Here is a 9,135-nt window from a genome sequence, read left to right on the forward strand (position 1 = left end):
ATGAAACCTGTTGAAATCATGGCCCGTCTTTCTGTACATCACACTAAAAGGCCTCCATCCTAGCAACAACAAAGGCATTACAGTCCATTGAAAGAGCCATCTTCCTCATTTTATGGTGCATAGCTCCTTTTCAGGGACATTAATCGTGGGGGGAGGGGAGAGTAGGTTTACAGGAAGACTAACATTTTTGTTAACTTTTCATCCACTGATAAAGTATATTCCAGGGGTGCAATTTTCACTGGGGACGGGGTCATGTCCCTCCCACATTCTGTAATTGCATTTTAGTCACCCACAGTTTTATCATTGCAATGTGATACAAAAAGCGGCAACGGTGTGCTTTAAGACCATGCGGACGCCTCCGAGCGGTCTGGTAGGCTGTTTGGAGTGTTCAGCTGACTGGATTTTGGATGGTCCCGACACCACAGAGCAGGCTGACATGCTGTATGAAGGAAAAGCTTCTGGAAGGCTGGCTGGACCAGCATGGGAGAGTTGAGCAAAGTTCAGTGTGTATGTGTTGCGCTCTTTCACGAATTGTAAAAGAAAGCAGAGCAGAGACTGGCTACTCTTTACTTTAATGATGTAGCTGGCAAGTTAACTTATGTTTAACTTAACAGAAAAAAAACGAAACTAGTGTTTATTCGCAGTGCTAAGCTAGTATTGTAACGTTAGCTAATGTTTCATCCCCTCTCAACTGAAGTGAATGAATAAGCTACGCTAGCTAGTAGCTACCACAGCCAGGTCAACTCTAGCAATTATCTGTCAGATAGCGATATGAGGCGGCTATTAGTACTATCTAAGAGCTGTTTGTATGGAAATGTTTTCTAGCCTTTGTTTTGTTCCATTTCAGAAGTGAATTAACTTAGCTAGCTTTCGCCAGTTGATGTAGCATTAGAGAGAGAGCTGGCCAAAAGTTGGCAAAAATGTGCTATTCTTTTTCTCTCAATCACACTAAACCTGAATCAAACAATGAAACCATCGGCCAAATGATTGAAGATTGATATTCTGATGATTTCTCAGTGCAGTGTTAGTTTAATTAGTCAGTATTGCAATGTAATGTTATTGATCTGTCAGTTTCCCTAGCTAATTCCCTACTTTTCACACAGTAATAAACAGCTCTAACGTTACTGCTCCCGCTGGCTGCCTGTCCAACTCCTACCTGCTAATGCAAGAACTGGTCCCAAACCCAACCACAGTCCCACAATGTTATTTTAGGCGTATGTGACGCAGCTCACTTGCCGGCCATGGTCCCAGCAATTTTGCGCCCCATAGGCAATATCAAATGCTCAAAATAAATAAATAACTTAAGAAATAGATTCAATTACCAGAGATTCTCACATGGACCTTATATTGCTATTATTGGGATATGTCAGCCAATATGATAGATGCAGTTTGAAGAGAGCAGAGTTGGAGAGACTTGCACATTCTCTTGAGCTATTTTTATAGCCTACCTGTTAGGAGTGGGAAGATTTTCAGATGGAGAAATATGGGTGATCAATATTCAGTCATATTTCTAGGCAATATAGTAAACTATAGCCTAATCATAGACCTATAGGAAGTACATTTCCTTGGAAAGATAACTGCCCTGTGCCTCCGCCCATGTATAGGCTATAGCCTATTCTATTTAATTGAGACCACATGCACACCTAATCTCACAGGTATGACTACTGAACTGGAAGCAGCAAAAATGATGACAGCAACACTTGCTACGTTTTGCATAGGCCTATTGGATATAGCCTACCTTTAAGGAGGACGATTTGCAAGCAGAGACAAAAAAAATGGGTAATCAATTTTAATTGAAAATTAAAAGCCGCCCCCCACAGTTCCCCAAGAGCTGCCCCTCAACCATCCAAACCCCCACCCACAGACCCACCCTGAGAAAAAAATTAGAAATAAATAAAATAATTCCATCCCCCCCATGCACTAACAAAATGTGCAAAAGAGAAAAAAGACAAAGGAAAACAGAAAACAACATTGCAAAAAACAAAAGACATCAAGGACAACAAAAATCATAACAGCAAGGCAAACTGAATATGTTTGAATGCATGTATGGCACTATTTACATGTATGTGTGTCCGTCTATGTGCACATTTAAATGAGAGTGTGTGTATGTTGCATGTGTACAAACACTAGTACTGCATCAGCCTCAGGCAAACCGGCATTAACTGTAACAACACTGCCCCTCAGTGTCATTCAAACTTACTTTTTGTTATGTTTCATTTTGACTTTATTTTTTAAACTTTTATCTTCGACCATCATTCTGTCCCCCGCCCAGCAACTCAACTCCCACTTGTCTCCAATTCCACATCCCAACCCTCAGCTTCCTTCAGCCCATCCCACCCATCTCTGCTGGCCACCCTCTTTGGATTTCTATGCACCATATATCTTTCAACTATGCTGTGATGTTTAACATACAATTTCAATCTATCTAATCAAATAGAATCCACAGATTGCGAGTTGAAGATAAATACTTTTACTAAGAGTATTAGTATATTAGTAATTGACTGACCCGGTCTCTCTAATCATATTTAAGTTAATTTCATATTCAAGTTAACTGCCACTTGATTCTCCGCCCATGTAGGCACCCACACTAGAGAGACCACACATACTAGGCACACTTGAACTCTCACGCCCAGCTAGGAGAGGTAGGCTACTGAAGTTGAAGCAGCGAATTCTGAGTGTGTGAATAATGCGGAAAATATGTACTTGTAATACAATAGGTAGGCTAACGCATACAAAGCAGAAAGAGGACCATTTCCAAATAATCTGTGGGACAACAAAAATATTTTCATCCCAAAGTCGTCTGTCTGATCGCCCGATCTCTGTCGAGACCTGCAGGTATCCCGCGGGAATGCAGCCCTCTAGTGCAGTCAGTACACAACACTATGCTCATGTCTTAGCAGGATCAGATGTTGACAGTGGTCCCAGCAGGGTCAGACAGCCAGGGAAGACCAGTCCACAGAGCTCAGGTGAATTTTGCAGTATGCCTGTATTAACAATATCAGTGAATGATACAAAGTTACATCTTGAATTGATGGGTAGACCTACAGTAGCTACAAATCAAATTGTATTAGTCACATGCGCCGAATACAACAGGTACAACCTTACAGTGAAATGCTTACTTACGATGCAGTTCCCAAAAAATACAGATAAGAATAAGAGATAAAAGTAACAAGTAATTAAAGAGCACCAGTGAAACAACAATAGCGAGACTATATACAGGGGGGTACCGATACAATGTGCAGGGGCACCGGTTATTTGAGATAGTATGTACATGTTGGTAAAGTTATTAAAGTGACTATGCATAGATGATAACAGAGAGTAGCAGTGTAAGGGGGGGGGGCACTGCAAATAGTCTGGGTAGCCATTTGACTAAATGTTCGGGAGTCTTATGGCTTGGGGGTAGAAGCTGTTGAGAAGCCTCTTGGACCTGGACTTGGCGCTCCGGTACCTATGACTAGGGTGGCTGGAGTCTTTGACAATTTTTAGGGCCTTCCTCTGACACCACCTGATGTAGAGGTCCTGGATGGTAGGAAGCTTGGCCCCAGTGATGTACTGGGCCGTTCGCACCACCCTCTGTAGTGCCTTGCGGTCGGAGGTCGAGCAGTTGCCATACTAGGCAGTGATGCAACCAGTCAGGATGCTCTCGATGGTGCAGCTGTAGAACCTTTTGAGGATCTGAGGACCATGCCAAATCTTTTCAGTCTCCTGAGGGGGAACAGGTTTGTCGTGCCCTCTTCACGACTGTCTTGGTGTGCTTGGACCATGTTAGTTTATTGGTGATGTGGACACAAAGGAACTTGAAGCTCTCAACCTGCTCCACTGCAGCCACGTCGATGAGAATGGGGGCGTGCTCGGTCTTCTTTTTCCTGTAGTCCACAATCATCTCTTTTGTCTAGATCGCGTTGAGGGAGAGGTTGTTGTCCTGGCACCACACGGCCAGGCCTCTGACCTCCTCCCTATAGGCTGTCTCGTCATTGTTGGTGATCAGGCCTACCACTGTTGTGTCATCGGCAAATTGAATGACGGTGTTGGAGTCGTGCCTGGCCGTGCAGTCATGAGTGAACAGGGAGTACAGGGGGGGACTGAGCACGCAATGAATAGCATTCTCACATAGGTGTTCCTTTTGTCTAGGTGGGAAAGGGCAGTGTGGAGTGCAATGGAGATTGCATCATCTGTGGATCTGTACAGGACATCAGCTTAAGCTTAAAGCTACAGTCTGGGAATAATGATAATTTCAATTATTGAACCATTGATTCTATTCTTGTATAATATAATGTATAAATGTACACCAAGGTAATTCTTTATCATGCCTCATTTTAGGAGAATCAGATGGTGACAGGGGTCTCAGCAGGGTCAGGCAGCCAGGGAAGGCCATGGAGGGGAAATTCATTTTTGCAGATACAACACTTTATTCTCTCTGTGCAGCAAACACTGGACAAGCCAGGTAATGTTTTAAGGCAGTCTGCCAAACCTCCACAGTTGATATCCAAACTGTATCAAGGTTTGATAGAGGCTTTTCCCGATGACACAAAACAAACAAAAAAAACATGTACAAAACAAACAAACATGTAAAACAAAAATGTGAGGAGACCTGGTAGAAGCTATGGATGATGATGAATGGATACAGATGTGTTTGAATGTCCAGTCATGTTCATATAATCTCAGACATAAATTACTGCCGTTTAAAGCCATCCATAGAACGTACTATATGCCAGTGAAACGGAATTACAGGCAGTCATGTCATTCCTCTGCTGGTGGTGTACAACCCCAAAGGGACATATTTGCATATGTTATTATCTCAGCATGTCCACAGATTCTCCCTTCTCTCTGTTTTTGTTTGCTTGGAAATGTTGATACTGGAAACTTACCTGAGGAAACTGTGTAACCAAGCATTTATAGCGGCTAAGAAGTGCATTGCCATTAATTGGAAGGTTGATACTGGAAACGTTGATACTGGAAACTGTTACCTGAGGAAACTGTGTAACCAAGCATTTATAGCGGCTAAGAAGTGCATTGCCATTAATTGGAAGGTTGGTTATCCTCCCACAATGTCAAGTTATGTATCACTAGATTTGATTTATTACAAGATTAAGGGTATACTGGGCAACTTTCACAAGGTCTGGATGCCTTATATGGAATACAGTAAGACTAAAGAAGTCTGTATTGAAAACATGCCCACGTCAGGGGAGATACCTATTTAGGCAATCCCTAGCTGATGTGCTGCTCAGTCCTGGCCCTGGTGGTCTGCCGTCCTGTGGGTTGTCAGTCTGGCCTTGGTCTTGGCTGTGTGCTTTGGGTCGTTGTCCTGTTGGAAGGTGAACCTTTGCCCCAGTCTAAGGTCCTGAGCGCTCTGGAGCATGTTTTCATCAAGGACCTCTCTGTATTTTTCGCTGTTCCTCTTTTCCTTGGGCCTGAGTAGTCTCCCACTCCCTGCCGCTAAAGGTTTCCTCCAGACGTGACGCTTTGCATTCAGGCCAAAGAGTTCAATCTTGGTTTCATCAGACCAGAGAATCTGTTTCTCATGGTCTGAGAGTCCTTTAGGTGGCTTTTGGCAAACTCCAAGCGGCCTGTCATGTGTATTTTACTGAGGAGTGGCTTCCGTCTCTCCACTCTACCATAAAGGCCTGATTGGTGGAGTGCTGCAGAGATGGTTGTCATTCTGGAAGTTTCTCCCATCTCCAGAGGAACTCAGGAGCTCTGTCAGAGTGAACATTGGGTTCTTGGTCACCTCCCTGACCAAGGTCCTTCCCCCCAATTGCTCAGCTTTAGGAAGAGTCTTGGTGGTTCATAACTTCTTCCATTTAAGAATGATGGAGGCCACTGTCTTCTTGGGGACTTTCAATTCTGCAGAAATGTTTTGGTACTCTTCCCCTATCTGTGTCTCGACACAATCCTGTCTCGTAGCTCTACGGACAATTCCTTCGACCTCATGGCTTGGTTTTTGCTCTGACATGCACTGTCAACTGTGGAACCTTATATAGAAAGGTGTGTACCTTTCTAAATCATGTCCAATCAATTGAATTTACCACAGGTGGACTCCAATCAAGTTGTAGAAACATCTCATGGATGATCAAAGGAAACAGGATGCGCCTGAGCTCAATTTCGAGTCTCATAGCAAAGGGTCTGAACACTTATGTAAATAAGGTGTTTGGTTTTTTAAATTTTTAACACATTTGCAAACATTTCTAAAAACCATTTTTCACTTTGTCATTATGAGGTATTCTGTGTAGATTGATGAGAAAAACAAATATTTTCATCAATATTAGAATAAGGCTGTAGCGTAACAAAATGTGGAAATAGTCAAGGGGTCTGAATACTTTCCGAATGCACTGTACCTGAGAGAAGATTTAAGTGCTGTTACCGTCACAGCCAAGATGGGGTTTTGGGCTGGATCCCGGGGCATAGTTTTGAATGAAAACAGTACTTCATATTCATAATATTGGAACATTTACAGGTTCACCTTAACAGTGGGATACTTCAAATAAACTCTTATACCAGCACTGTATGTAATGAGGTGGTGGAGAGAGAAAGATAGAGAGAGTGATAGTGATAGTGATTCAATTGCAGCCATGAACAAGACATAAATGATTGGAAAGTAATGGTCAACACCAAAAGAGGGATTCAACGTGAAATGAAACCTGCTGAAATCATGGCCCATCTTTCTGTACATCACACTAAAAGGTCTCTATCCTAGCAACAACAGAGTCACTCCAGTCCATTAAAAGAGCTACCGTCCTCATTTTACGGTGTATAGCTCCATTTCAGAGAAATTCATCATGTGTTACACCAGATTAACTCGAGATAAAGAGAGAGAGAGAGTGTGTGTTCCCCACTATGCCTTGCCGACCCACTACTGTGGCAAATGCACAGCACAAACAGCTCTGATCAAACCAAACCTCCAAAGAGACACGGAGATAGATAGCCTAGGGCGATTAGAATCTACAGGAGAGATAATGGCAAGGGGTTTGTCAAATGCAGGTCTGGAGTCATAGTAACCTACCTACAGTAGCCTATGGAGCAATGCGTTGTAGCTTATACAGATTTCCACGTCAGATCAAATGCTTATTTGCTAGATGCAAGTTTTTCCACCATAAAACAAATACATTGTTTTCTATATTCTATGAGCTCCTCCCACCAAGTCCCCCAGTATGTTCTGGACATGAGTCAACACCGTGACAGGAGGAGGACATTGTGTCCATGATAAAAAAAAATCTTACCGGTATCCATTTTTAGTTCACACAGAATACAACAGTGTAGCCTACATCAATTACTACATTACTCAGAGCCCAGGCATGGGCTGATTTCAGCACTAGAACAATCTCCACCAAGAGGTTTTAGGGGATCTCAGCTATCTGTTTCGCTCTCAACAGAGTTCAGAATGCGCAGCCATTCAATCCTGTAAAAGCCTGAACTTTCTACCGTTACAAGCACTGGGCCAAGCAGTAAACAAATGTTGGGCACTGCAGAGCTTCAAGGCACTGCAGGATATACACTGAGTGTACAAAATATTAAGAACTCCTGCTCTTTCCATGACATAGACTAATTACCTGAATCAAGGTGAAAGGTATGAGTCCTTATTGATGTCACTTGTTAAATCCACTTCAATCGGTGTATATGAAAGGCAGGAGTCAGGATAATGAAGGATTGTTATCAATTGAGACATGGATTGTGTATGTGTGCCATTCAGAGGGTGGATGGGCAAGACAAAATATTTAAGTGCCTTTGAACAGGGTATGGTAGTATGTGCCAGGCGCACCGTTTTGCGTCGAGAACTGCAACACTGCTGGGCTTTTCAACAGTTTCCCGTGTGTATCAAGAATGGTCCACCACCCAAAGGACACCCAGCCAACTTGACACGACTGTGGGAAGCATTGGAGTCAACATGGGCCAGCATCCCTGTGGAACGCTTTCAACACCTTGTAGAATCCATGCCCAACAAATTGAGGCTGTTCTGAGGGCAAAAGTGGGTGCAACTCAATATTAGGAAATTGTTCCTAATATTTTGTACACTCAGTGTACATCATGCACCAGTTAGCAGCCATTCAATACAGAAACATCAACATTCCACTTCAAAAGCACGCCTGTGCATATATGGATCCCCTGTAGTGTCAATTAATTATTGTTATGGACATACATTCCTAGCTGTGTCTTTTTGTCTTGGTTTGGGGTTTGACCCAGGCCAAACCCAGGTTCTTTTTTTGAGTACAATTTTCCAGTAGCACATATTGTAAACAAAACGTTGGACAGAACACTGCTGCATCACCATGCTTTAATGATGCTGTAGTCTCTTGTAAAGATATAATAGCCTTTACTGACCGTAACTTCATAACATAGGCCGACTGCTATGATTGATTAATAAAAAGTTAGCATAATTTAAAAAAGTAGTATCTGGATATGTGAAATGTTCCCAGAGAGGAGACTGGTACATGTATTCTGGAGAGAAATTACCCTCTGTTTCCTGTCCTTTTGTACTGGGCAGAGCTCACCGGATAGAGGATATCAATGGCGAAATAACTTAGCTATCAAACAGATTTGGAAATTCTGATATAACCCAGACTATAGTATTGATAGAAGGTCTATTGAAGAGGTCATAAATACTATATCCAGTCTACACAGGGAGAATGTTTCACAGAGGTCACAGTGAGAATGATTTACACATACATTTGGTAATGATTTACATTAACTGTATAGGGAAGCATTCATTAGGCATCTATAAGCACACCGTAAATATGTCATTAATCATTCGTAAAGCTTTCCACATTTAAAGGGACTTTTTCACCCAGGCAGGTTTCTACAAACTGTCACGCCCTGATCTTTCACCTGTCCTTGTGCTTGTTTCCACCCCCCTCCAGGTGTCACCCATCTTCCCCTGGATACCTATACCTGTGTTCTCTGTTTGTCTGTTGCCAGTTCGTCTTGTTTGTCAAGTCAACCAGCGGTTTGTCTCAGCTCCTGTTTTTCCCCAGTCTCTCTTTTTCTCGCTCCCCTGGTTTTGACCTTTGCCTGTCCTGACTCTGAGCCCGCCTGCCTGACCATTCTGCCTGCCCCTGCCTGCCATTCTGTGCCTTTGCACCTACTCTGGATTACCGACCTCTGCCTGACCTGACCCTGAGCCTGCCTGCCGTCTGGTGCCTT

This window comes from Salvelinus namaycush, chromosome 34 (assembly GCF_016432855.1).
Source record: "Salvelinus namaycush isolate Seneca chromosome 34, SaNama_1.0, whole genome shotgun sequence".
Lineage (NCBI taxonomy): Eukaryota > Metazoa > Chordata > Actinopteri > Salmoniformes > Salmonidae > Salvelinus > Salvelinus namaycush.